This window comes from Bacillus rossius, chromosome 10 (assembly GCF_032445375.1).
Source record: "Bacillus rossius redtenbacheri isolate Brsri chromosome 10, Brsri_v3, whole genome shotgun sequence".
Lineage (NCBI taxonomy): Eukaryota > Metazoa > Arthropoda > Insecta > Phasmatodea > Bacillidae > Bacillus > Bacillus rossius.
In genome coordinates, this window is record NC_086337.1 from 50,219,116 (window position 1) to 50,231,827 (window position 12,712).

The 12,712-nt window shown below is 35.9% G+C and overlaps 1 protein-coding gene across 1 annotated transcript in view; it reads right to left on the reverse strand.

The window, feature by feature from the left end:
- The window catches only part of LOC134536344 (nephrin-like), a 680,062-nt gene that overhangs the window by 56,188 nt on the left and 611,162 nt on the right, over window positions 1-12,712 (reverse strand). The window lies entirely within an intron of this gene.

A 12,712-nucleotide genomic window follows, 5' to 3' on the forward strand; every position in this document is an offset into this window, starting at 1 on the left:
CACAGGGGCGCAACAACTAAATTTCCAAAAGGGGGGGGGGGGGGGAAATATACCTTTTTATAAAGAACCATCGATTCCCCCTATTGAAGTGGCGGGTCCGGGGGTCCTCCCCCGGTAAAATTTGTATTTCAAGGTCGAAAATGGTGCTATTTAAGCAGTTTTATTATCTAAAAATTGATTACACAGCACTTTCTTTGCCCCTGTTTGCCCCCACTTCAAGGTTTCAGAGGGGGGCAAAATAACCTTGCCCCCCCTCCCCCTGTTGTTGCGCCCCTGATTGTACATATAGTACATGACTCGTCACGAATATTAAACACTATGAATATACAATTTAAGTACAATCATATACACATAAACAAAAATATTAGTAAAAAAAATAATGTATATCATATCATAATAATAAAAATAATACATTTTTAGCATAGTTTTGCTTCTATAAAATCATTAATAGAATAAAAACTGAATTCCAACAGCAAATCTTTCAGTTTTTTTAATGTTTTTGATGGTTGATGATATGATAGGATGAAGATTTATGGTGAATATTGATTATGATGTTGATGAAGATTTATGATCAATGTGATAATAGTTGATTATGACAGATGGTGATGATGATAATACACATGAAGATATGATCATTGATGATGATGACGAATAGGGGTTCATCACACGGAGGCTGGGTTGGATCTACAGCCATTGCCATATAAGAGTTATATATATAGTACTGGTTGAGAACAAACGTCAGACACCATCGTTTCCACGAACGTATATACGAGGGTTATTTTTATTTCAACCTCCGATCGGCTGTAATAAAAAAAACGGGAATGAATTGGGAAATTATTTTAATGTCAAAAGAAACGTACATCTTTACTCTATTTTTCCACATAATCACCGTGCAGATTGAGGCATTTGTCGTACCGATGCACCAGCTTTCCAATACCCTCTTTATAAAATGATGCCTCCTGCCTATTCAGCCACGTTTTAACAGTGCTCTGTAGTTCATCATTGGTGTTGAAGCGTCGTCCTCCAAGCAACTTTTTCAACGTGGGGAAAAGGTGATAGTCACTCGGTGCCAAATCCGGACTGTAAGGAGGGTGATCAAACACTTCCCATGAGGTGTGAGTTGGCCGCTCCACATGGTTGGTGGAAGGGGGTAAACACTACGAGACGTGTCGATTCGTGTACGAGCGATTGCGGTATCGATTAATGGGCATGCCATGGAGAAATGAAACGGTAATCACACTGCAGGGCACTGTTAAAACGTGGCTGAATAGGCAGGAGGCATCATTTTATGCAGAGGGTATTGGAAAGCTGGTGCATCGGTACGACAAATTCCTCAATCTGCACGGTGATTATGTGGAAAAATAGAGTAAAGATGTACGTTTCTTTTGACATTAAAATAATTTCCCAATTCATTCCCGTTTTTTTTATTACAGCCGATCGGAGGTTGAAAAAAAAATAACCCTTGTATGTACTCTAATTAAACAAGCCTACAATCAGTTAATACTTAAAGTCTGCAGAAGTTGACGGCTGGTGCGGTAAGCAGCCAAGAGACGCTCGTCTCGCTCTGACGTCACAGGTGTTGGTCGGGAGGTGCGCCGAGTGGAATTAAGCGGCGGGACCATCGCAGTTTGCGCAAACGCACGAACCACCACCCGAGGCATCCATCAGACCGCCACCTCCGCCTTGTCTTAACCCACTTTCTCAACCAACCAGGGCCGTCCTAGCACGAGCCGGGATACGGGGTGGTGGTGGTGGTGGGGGGGGGGGGGGGAAACAGGCGAGTTCCGGCGAATGCCGCCTTGGCTCTTTGACTGTTAAAACTTACATGAGCGAGTGCATAGTTTGCATAGTTACGCCTTCCCACCCTTGCCAACCCCCTTCCCCCTTCTCCACCCCCCTCCCTTACCATCGCGACGCGCTTCGTGGCGCGCCCAACCCCCCCCACCCCCACCCCCCACGCCCCCCAACGGGGGTGAGAACCGACCAACCGCCAACATTTCCCCCCGCGCGAACTATCCGACGCGGGTTTTAAAACTTTCGCGCCTTCTGGTTAACGCTGTAATTAAAGTCTGCCTGTAGTTTTCTCAACGAACATTTCCCTGTGCGATGCAGGGATGAGCGAGTGTACGTACTTTGTTCATTGAGTTTGCTTACGAATGTATGGCTCCGATTACTCGAGGACCATGAGGAGATTGCTAAAATATTACTAAAATTTACCTTTTGGAACAATATTATGAACTCAATTTATATGTCTGTGGATATTGTAGACCTAAATTATCTCTTTGTTGGTTTGAGTGTACATTTATTTTTAAAATGTTTCACGTACTCATGATTAATTCAGTTTTTTTAAGTTATATTGTATTTAAATTATTATTGTAATCATACAATTGTAAAAGTAAAAACATATTTTTAATAACCCATAATTAAGAATTAAAAGTCAAAAGCCAGATTGGTTGCACTCGAAGAGGGGGGGGGGGGAAGGCCCTTTACCAGTTAGCTTTATTTGCTTTCTGGCCTTTGATATAACCTTTAACTCAACTTAAATATGTTTAGTATAATATTATGTGTATTAAATATTTTATTTGGTAATTTATTCTTAGTGAATTACTGAAAAAAAAAGTTTAAATAAAATACCATTAGTTGTTTTCAAATAAGCTTAAGCAACAGAAAATTAGAATTTCGCCATTTAAATAAAAAAAAAATTATTTTAACACAAATGTAAGAAGAAAGTTGAATTTCACGAGCATTGTTTGTGTGAAGATGTTTTCGAAAACATTTTAGCGTAATATTTAAACTTTAACTCATATGTAGAGACCTGCAAAATTCGCGGTTTCGATGGCTTTCAGGATAGACTGCACATACCCCTGTAAACTCGGGCAAATAACGCAAGTTCATTGGCTGCCGACTTGTAAGTCGTCTCGGCTTGTTTGTCTGTGATTCGATCCTTCTTTGGTTGAGGGTTTTTAACTGGTTGAGATTCGTCCAGGTGAACAGTAAGCCTATAGCAAAATTATCGAAGAGGTATATGTGCTTTAATTCTAGCCTATCACCGAATGAATCCGCGAATTTTGCAGGTCTCTACTCATATGTAGCATCGTAACAGCTGCACGGCTATTCTGGCCGATCCCAGAGGAGGGACGGAAACATTTTTAAAACGAACACACTGTGGAAAATATATGAGCGGGTTTTCCAGTACTCTCCATTGATGTGGAAACATCAAACCTCAGTAACGAACAAATTCACGTGTTCTCATGTTCTTCATAAGTAAACAAAACTACAATACGAAATTGAGACACGAAATTTAACGCAGATATATATATTTTTAAACAATGCTGAGCGTGATAAATAAACTGATAAATAAAATATTCCCTTTTCAAATAGCTTAATTTCTGGATGCGAACCACACTCATCCTTTCTGCTTCCGCCACTAGAATTCGCTGCCTTAATTGTAAATGTTGCTTGCCACAAACGCGCGCAGATATCAGCACGAAACAGACGGAAATTTTAAGCTATTAGAAATGGCTCCGATAAAAGTGAAAAAGACTTTGAAAAATCCTTAAACACGGCCTTGGACCTGTTTTTGGACAAGGAATTATATTAAATACTGCCCATTTTGTTCAAATTCACTAAACCGTTAATACTTTTCCAGAACACGTTAAAAATAATACTTCTGTTTCATTACTAAAATATTAACGTGCAACAATATACAATTCATATTATTATAACACTAAGTATATTTTTCTATACTTGTTTTGTTTAAACGACTGAAAGCAGTCTGTTAATACTGCCTTAAAAAAACCTTTAAATTTTTGAGCTATTTCAAATTATTATTTCGTAATATTGTACTAAAAAAGTAAAAAAGTAAAAAAAAAAATCCCGTGACGAGATTTGAACCATTTAAAAATTCGCCCTTGAAGTTCACAAGCGCCCGCTCTACCGCTGTGCTACCCTGCCTGTGTTGATTTTAAGGGAGAATATGTGATATGATAATTTCAATGCCATTTTTCTTACGTATTTTAAAACTTGCGACTACTTTTTACTATGACGATTTTAATTTACCAAATATATTACAGGGTAGTTTCAACATCATAGAGTTTCATTTGGCTCACAAATGCCTTTGGTATGTACCCTAATGTTTTTAGAAATTGACGTTATATAAGGACTTTTGTTCCTGCACGTTGGTCCGCCATCTTTGTGTCACATTAAAGTTCCAGTCACTCCTACCAAATGCCGTATACCGAGAGCTAAGTTTTTTACACACACTCAAAAAAACTATGTCGTGACCTCTACGAAATATCGAATCCACATAGAACTCACTAAATAACTTCTGGTGACGACATTATAAAGTTATAATATGGGCGAAACTTCTTTTAAGACGCAGGGAAACGTTGATTTTTTTCTTCAAAGCTACAAAAATATTTTGGGGAGATCATGTAACAATTTTTTTTTTCAGTCACGTGTTATCGAAGCAGACAGTTACCGTTTACCGACTTGATGTAAATCAGAGCAAGTTTTTTTTTTGATCAGTAAATTCTCTTGTTCGGTGCATTCTGTAATCCGGGAACCAAACACAAACGGTTCGTTTTCAAACCTGGCACAACTGCGCTGCCGGCTTACTTCATTATAATTTTTTATTTTTTATTATTCGCTCAGAGTTCATCATCAATGGCGGTTTATTGATTTCAGTAGTAGAGCGCTTCGTGTTTTCTAGCGGGGTCAAAATTTCACGTTTAGCATTTCCGCATTTTGGCATTCATGTGAAAAAAAAATTGGTTGTCTGTAAAGTCGGTTGACGGACGATAGTTTAACGTGACAACGTCATCACAAAACATTGATGAAATGATTGCATAATTTTATGAATAAAATTGAATCATTATTATTTTAATAATAAAATAATAAATACTTGAAATTATACTAGTAATCAGATTTTTAAAATGCAAGAACAATTAACCTTTATTGCCGAAATTGTTGTTGTAATAAGCAATGAAAACCACATTAACTTTTCACTTCACTTTATAAACAGTCGAGTGGAAGAGAGATAGATGCGGCGCAAGCGTACAATGAGCGTAACGGGACACATCGTAACGGAACAATATGTGTAACGCGACACTTTTTCGTGCGTGCAGCCGGCGTTCATCGATTTATTAGATGTTGTCACGTCAAAAAATATATATAAATATATATAAATGTATATATGTAAGACGTTCGATGGTACGGCACGTGCCGGATGAGAGACCTCTCGCCGGAGCCGAGTGCTGAGTTGTTGGAAACAAAAGCTCGCCGCTGTCGCGGGCGAACGAAGCGAGGTCGTTACGAGGAGGTCGTGCAGGGAGAGTGGGGGTGTAGATGGGGGGAGGACTGCCCCCTGGGGAGCTGCAGCGCAGTCTGGCCGAGGCGAGGCGGGGGGGGGTAGTTCCAACTTGCGCTGACGGCGGTCCGTGGCGCGACGGCATACCGGGCCCTGTAAGGGCACTTGGCGCTGATGGTATTTTTAATTCGTCGCCGGTGGAGGACGGAAGGGGAAAGGAAGGTGAAAGGGGAATTTGGTTGAGACTGTGCCTGTGTCCTGCTTGAGCAGCCTTCCAGCTCTCTAGGAAGGGCCTAAAAAAAAAATACCTGCACACAAAAGAAATTATATTTTTTACAAAAAGATTAATTTGCCAAGAAATAGTTTGTAATACTGCAAGAAATATAATGTAACTTTGTTACAACACATGGCAATGACTATTTCTGCATACATAATTGAAATTTGTTTTTTCGAGATGATACTGAGTAGCCTATTTCTTAAGAATATAGGCGCATAATTTTATTTAATTCGAAACATTTTTTTTTTAACCTTTGGAAAAGAAAATAGAATGTTCAACAATTGGAAATATTTTTTTTGTTTATTATGTGGGTAGTAAATACTGGAAAACTACCCAGGAATCGGTTTACGAATAACTTGAACTATTGTAACTACTGGGACAGCACAATGTATAAATGCTCGGGTAAGAATACGAATCCAGTGTTATTGAGAACCCTGTTTTGTAGCGATACATTTGTTTACGTTTTAATGTACAAAATATACTATTATCTTTAATTTTATATGAATAGTTCTGTTTCATGTACAATAAAAATACAGCATATTATTATTTTATATCTTGTTGGACTACAAACAGTATTAAAATAACTTTCCATGTTTTTCGGCTAATATTATTTAAACGTTTTCTCCAAAGCAGGCAAGTTTATGAGATTACTACAAAGCGTAACGAAAAGTGCAAATGTCAAGAGTAGGGCTAACGATAGCGGAGAGGGAAAGGAGTATCGAACGCCCCGCTCTTCACTCCCACGTAAGTGTTGGTGATGCGACGTTACAGTGAAGCTCTTTTCGTTACGATGGAAACGAGAGGTGGTTAAATCTTTAAATTTTCAATTTAATTAAAATAGAATGGTGTTAAATATGTCTAGCTATTTACAACAGTATCAGTACAGTATATTAAAGGTAGATTTGGAAGAAAGACTACCAATAATTATTATTAACGTTACTGTGGTGTGACTTACGGAAAATGTTTACATAAATTTTTCGTCTCGTGGTTCATATGTCTCAAAACAATAGTTAATTCAATAGTTACATATATGTCTATATATTTATAATCACTCAATTTTATGAACACGGACACTGCCGTCATTTAATTTTGCTCAAAATAACTTCCAAACTGATACATTAAATAAATTAATAGGAAATTTCGATAAAGATTGTTAATGGGCAAATAACAAATAAAAAAGGGACAAAGGTTGCGAAGGTTTTTTTTAAAAACCGAAAAATCCCGTATCCTCCATTATCTGAAAAAAAAACTTATCGTGTCCGTAAAAAGTTATTAGGCCTACATATCGTTAGAGTAACACCAAAATATTATGAAACGACAAATTTTTGATACGACGATCCATAACTACGAAAGGTGCACTTAAACAGTGGTTGGAGAATAAAAAATCTGTAACTTCCTTTGTAGGTATTTTAACAAATCCGTTATAATTTATTGTTTTGATGAGACGAACTATTACTGCAAGGGTTTGAAGAAAAACTATCACTAACAAATCCGTTTGAATTTATTGTAACCTTTATAAATATTATCTTAAACCTTGTTTCAGAACCAATTTTTTTTACGATCACTAATTAGTGCTAGGGATAATATTTATTGTTCTAATGTAAAAAAAAAATAACTACAGTAGTAGGCAGAGAATGAATGTCGTTCTCAGTTATTCAGTACTGGATGATTGAAATATGAATGATTAGAATATTTTCCGCTGCATTATACATGAGAAAATGTTTAATCGATCAAATTGGAATGTTGAGAAGTTTATTTACATGCCACCCGTTATGTTCTCCAACATATTCAAGAATTTTGTAGACGTTCGGATACACTTTTAAGAATCACTGTTCACTTAAATATAATTAGTTTAGCCACCAGACGTCGTGCTTAAATTCAATAGAAAAATTGTTTTCGTACAGTAACACCTCAAGATCTGTGACTCTGCCAACTACGAATATAATTTTTCAAAGTCTATCTATATAAGTTTGTAATGTTGTTTTTGGTTTTTTCAGTTGTTTTTTTTTCAGTTAAGCTAACTTGAAACGGTGGTTTTGTCCAAAAACGTATTTTAAATTTTCTATATTACGTATTATCACTTTTATAAATAAGTGATGTGGATACCACGGATACCACTGTGCAGTAAACAACGAACGAACAGATAATATGAAAAATATTTAATAATTTATTTGACATATATGATTCCTCAGGCACTTCTTCGATATATTGTGTTGACTTTAATTTGACTCTATTGATGAGCTTAGTCAATGATTGGACTAGTGTCCCGCTCCTGATGCAATTCCCGCGATCCCTTGTATAGAGCATTGGCGTATTTTACTTGAATATTATCTGCTGTTTTATTTTACGTCTGAACACTGACATTTATTTTTACTAGAAAATAAATAATTTTGTTTCAGAACTTTTAATCTATTAAGTTTTGTTTTGTTTGTCTGCTGCGTCTGTCGTGGTGACATCAGCGCAGCATCGTACCAATGAGAGGTGATGATTAAAATACGAACTTTGGAACGATTTTTAAAGAAAACGTCCTTCTGTCTTCGGCCGCCATTACGAGAACAAATAGATTCAGAAGGGCAACGTATATGAATGAAATTTATTTATATTTATTTATAGTTCAGCATCCGTCGTAATTAAGGTAGTTAGAGAGATGTTTAAGTGTACAAACACTACGTACACAGGGTAACATTCAGTGGTGTTTATATAAGAAGTGAAATTAGCGCATGTAAAATGACCCTGTATTTTATATGACTACCCAAGGTATTAAAGACAGTTCAAGTGACGCCAACGTCATTATTTCCTAACGGGAGTCTAGGTGCAACAAATAAAATATTTTTCTAGACCAGAGAGTCCCATCCATTAGTGACAATAACTTTAAAAATAGAGATATAAGTTTTTTTAATGCACTGGAATTTCAGACCAGTGAATCTTTTTTTTTATTTGATCACGTTTTTTTCAGAAAGCGCTGTAAAGTAACAACTATATTAAATGATACGTATTTGTTCGTAGTCTCGTTGAATTCAAAGTTTTATTGCTTGGATTTTCACTTTTTTTGCACAGATAAAATATATTTTCTTAAATAAAACCTAACTACCATGGATGAAAACTTTTTTTCTCGGCATTAATTTTAAACATGACTCATGAGTTATACTTAGCAATAACTACAAGAGAAACCACATCATATTTTAAATAAATGGAAAAATTTATTTTGGCTTTCTTTTAAAACTAAAGTCATGATATTTATGATACCAAAATATACTCGGTGATAAAAACATTTTGTAATGATAAAATATTTGAAAAATTGATCCACTACGACAAAAATATGGCTTTAAAAGATAAGTTTTCCTCAACTTTTATCTACGATTAAACTCTGACTGACAAAGATTGGGGGTTGAAGTTTCACGCAAAGCTAAAAGTTTTACAGGTACTGACAGAACTTTGCAGAGGCCTTTCTGCAAGATCACCGCAGAAGACGATATTATCTATACGAAAAGAGGGAAAACTTGGAGATGGGAAAAATAAATTGTGTTCCTAAATTCTAGGTTGAGATGAGACGTTCAGAAAATGAAAGAAACGTGACAATTGGGCGTCATGGAAGACTGACTCACAGCGAGATGATTGGAAATCTTTTTCTGAAATTGTGTCGGTTTAAACATTTTTTAAAATTTACATTAATTATTTTATTAAAAGCCTCTCGTTGCATGTTTTGTTATGAAGTGATTACCAGATGCTATGATATCTTAAAGAGGGCTAATTTTGTCAGGCGAATAACGTAGGGGAGACCGGGGTAAGTTGGCGAACGGGGTAAGATGACGAATCGTATGTAACTAATCCAGAAACACAGATAGACGGTTGGCGCACCTGTGACCTTGTGTGTCACCATCTGCACCTACTAGGCAGGTGCAGCGGAATTTTCCAGTCAGTTTGAATGTGGCAGTTTTGAGAGGCAGTCTGTTTCGTGAGCCATTGTTGTAATATTGAAGGTACGTATGTTAAGCTATTACGAGAAAAGAGTCCATTTGTTTTAAATGTTTATATATGTAAAATGAAATGCTGACTTTTGGGAGTATTTTAGTGTATAGATTGTTGAAGAAAATTTGTTAATGTTGTTCGTGATTTTGGTAAAGCAAAAATACGGCTGCTGGGGCAAGTTGACGGGGGCAAGATGACGAATTCGTCATCTTGCCCCTGCAATCGTCAACTTGCCATAGGTAATGACAGTGTGAGCATTATTTTGTATTATATGTGTTATTTAAATTAATGATGTACAGATATGACGAACATTTAAGTAAAATAAAAATAATAATGAAATTATAAAATATTATAAATAGTTCCTGTGTTAATAGTCGTAACAATTTTGTTTGATTTTTTTGTAGATGCCTAGTCATATTATAAGCGGAAAACGGAAAGGAGGCGTTGGAGTGACGAAGAGATAGATAGAAGAAGCAGAATGAAGAGAAGAAAAATGAAAGAAAAACTAAGAAAACTGAAAAACAAAGCTCTGATCATTCTGTAGCAAAACCATAAAGCCTAAATAGCGTTTCTTGCCTTGCATGTGAAGAAGTTTACGTGGAACCTCCAAATGAAGACTGGATTCAGTGTTCCACATGTTCTGAGTGGTGGCACGAAAACTTTTCCAATTATGAAGTCAAGGAATTATATCAAAGTCGTTCAAATATGTTACAATATATCTTCTTTACATCCTGCACGTTGTTTAGTGTAGGATATCTATAAAACTATTGTTTACTTTGTCCATAAATATATATATTTTGGTTTCGTCATCTTACCCCAATAGGTTCGTCAACTTACCCCACTCCTGGGGCAAGATGACGAATGTGCTAACTAATTGGTTTCTTGTCAATAACTTCGGAACTACGCAAAGTAATACAACCTTTTTACATATTTAGGTATAAATTAGTATGTACTTCGTATTGGTACCAAATTAGATATTATATATGCTTATTTATCTGTTAAAGGCCATTTCAAAGCTTAACATCGCCAACTTGCCCCGGTCTCCCCTACCTGAAAATTTGCGTGACCACAAAAGTCGTTCTTCAGTGAGTATCTAAAAACATGCACTTCTTAGTGACTGCCATTTAATTCGTTAGTACTCTGTAATATTTCATCATATCTTTATCATATGCAAATACATATTTCATTAAATTATATTCCCAATGTTCTCAGCCCACCATTAAAGTTTCAAATCAATAAATAATGGTTGTTACAATGTATATTTTTTTTGTTGATGACATAGAAAAAATCATGTTAATATACAGATATTTGTAAATTTACATGAAAACATCTATATCACTACAAAGCAGTGTTTGCATTTATACTGGGTTGGGATTCTTACACGGGCATTTTTGCTTTGTGTAGTTCTAGTAACTTCAAAGTCAAAGTTATTTGCAAACCGTTCCCTAAATAGCTTTACAGTATTTACTGAGCATATAATTATATTCATAATGAAACACAATAAAGTGCAATTATTTAATATTCAGTTATTTTTCTACGGTTTAAAAAAAATGCTTGAATGAAACATAGAATTAAATATAAAATTATGCTCCAATTTTCGTAGTACATTATCAGTATTATCTCGATAAACGTATTTTCATATACTCAAAAATAACCACCGCCATGTGTTGTAGAAAGTTACAATGTTATTCTTGTGGTATTACACACTTTAACTTGCCAACTGGTTTCAAATGGAGTCTTCAGTAAAAAGTGCAGAATTTGTTTTGAGTTCACTAGTTATCTAAGGCTCATGATTTTGTAAATTGTATCATTAATTGAATGTTGAAAACAGATTTCACTTATTACTATTTAAATATGTATACTAGTTATGTGATATGTAAATCGCCATGTTCGTCGGGCGTTTCGATGTTTGACGCTTCGCCCCCACATTTCCAGTCATTGGGGGCTTCATTTCCCCAATGGAGGCTTGAAGGATAGCAGAGTATAATCATTTCGCAAGCACACTGTCACATCCCACTGACAAGAGGTTGCCGAATTGGACGAGTCTAGCGGCCTCATGATTATGGAGCAGCTAATGTGTGAAAAATACGCACGACATATAACTTTCTAATTCCCTAACGTATAGCAGAGGGGATACGACAAATGTTATCAGAACAAAATTGTAAATCTCCTCAACTTAGATTCGCCTCCCGAGTTTAAAAACGGTAGCTGGTGCCCATTTATTGTGCCAAATGTATACATTTTTCTACATTATACGTATCACATTACGATTATATGTATTTTTTACGAACTTATTGGACAGCTAGAGTATGTAAAACCAAAATTTACTCTAAATCTAAGAAAGTAACTCCATTTAAGGTCCAACCGATAGAGGTACGACCTAAAGCCAAAGGATAAAAACTGTATATATTTCGATCATTGATAAACCTTTTGAGTGGATGACTTCAGCTGTCCGTTAATAGTGAAAAAGTAATGTAAAAAACATATGAAATATATATGCTTTACTTACCTTAAAAAAAATTTAATTTCGATCCATTTGAGGTAAAACAATAAAATTATATCATATAAACGAAACTGCAGATTTCGCCAAATTTAATACTTTGGAGCAATGCATATTTTCACATGTTCTAAAGTTTAGTCAAAATGTACCCCCAAAGAAAATTCTGCACACTTACTATTTGTGATCATTACAGTTTAAGTATGTTTTAAGCCGGTTAATTAATATAATTTTTAACTGTTTATTTGCTTTATTGTGACTACACATGTATAAGTTTTAACAAACCATTGGCAAACACAAACTTAAATTACATTAAAAAAATTAATATAAATGGTTACTAAAATCGTGGCAATAAATCAACTGCTAGTCGGTGGTACTGTCTGTGATTGATGGGAAGATCCCTGCCAGGAATGCGGCCGCGAAGAGGAGCACATGACGTCACGAGGGACACGGAGACAAGGAAGTGTGTGATACTGCGCAAAGTGAAAACATTGACTTGACTCAACGAATACAGTACAGTACAGTACTCACTTGTAATGAGCATCGCCATATCGTGGGGTCAAAAAATAAATTTATTTTATTGACGTGATAACGTCTAATAAGTCGATGAACGCCGGCTACACGCACGAAAAAGGATGACTCATTGTCCCGTTACGCTCAT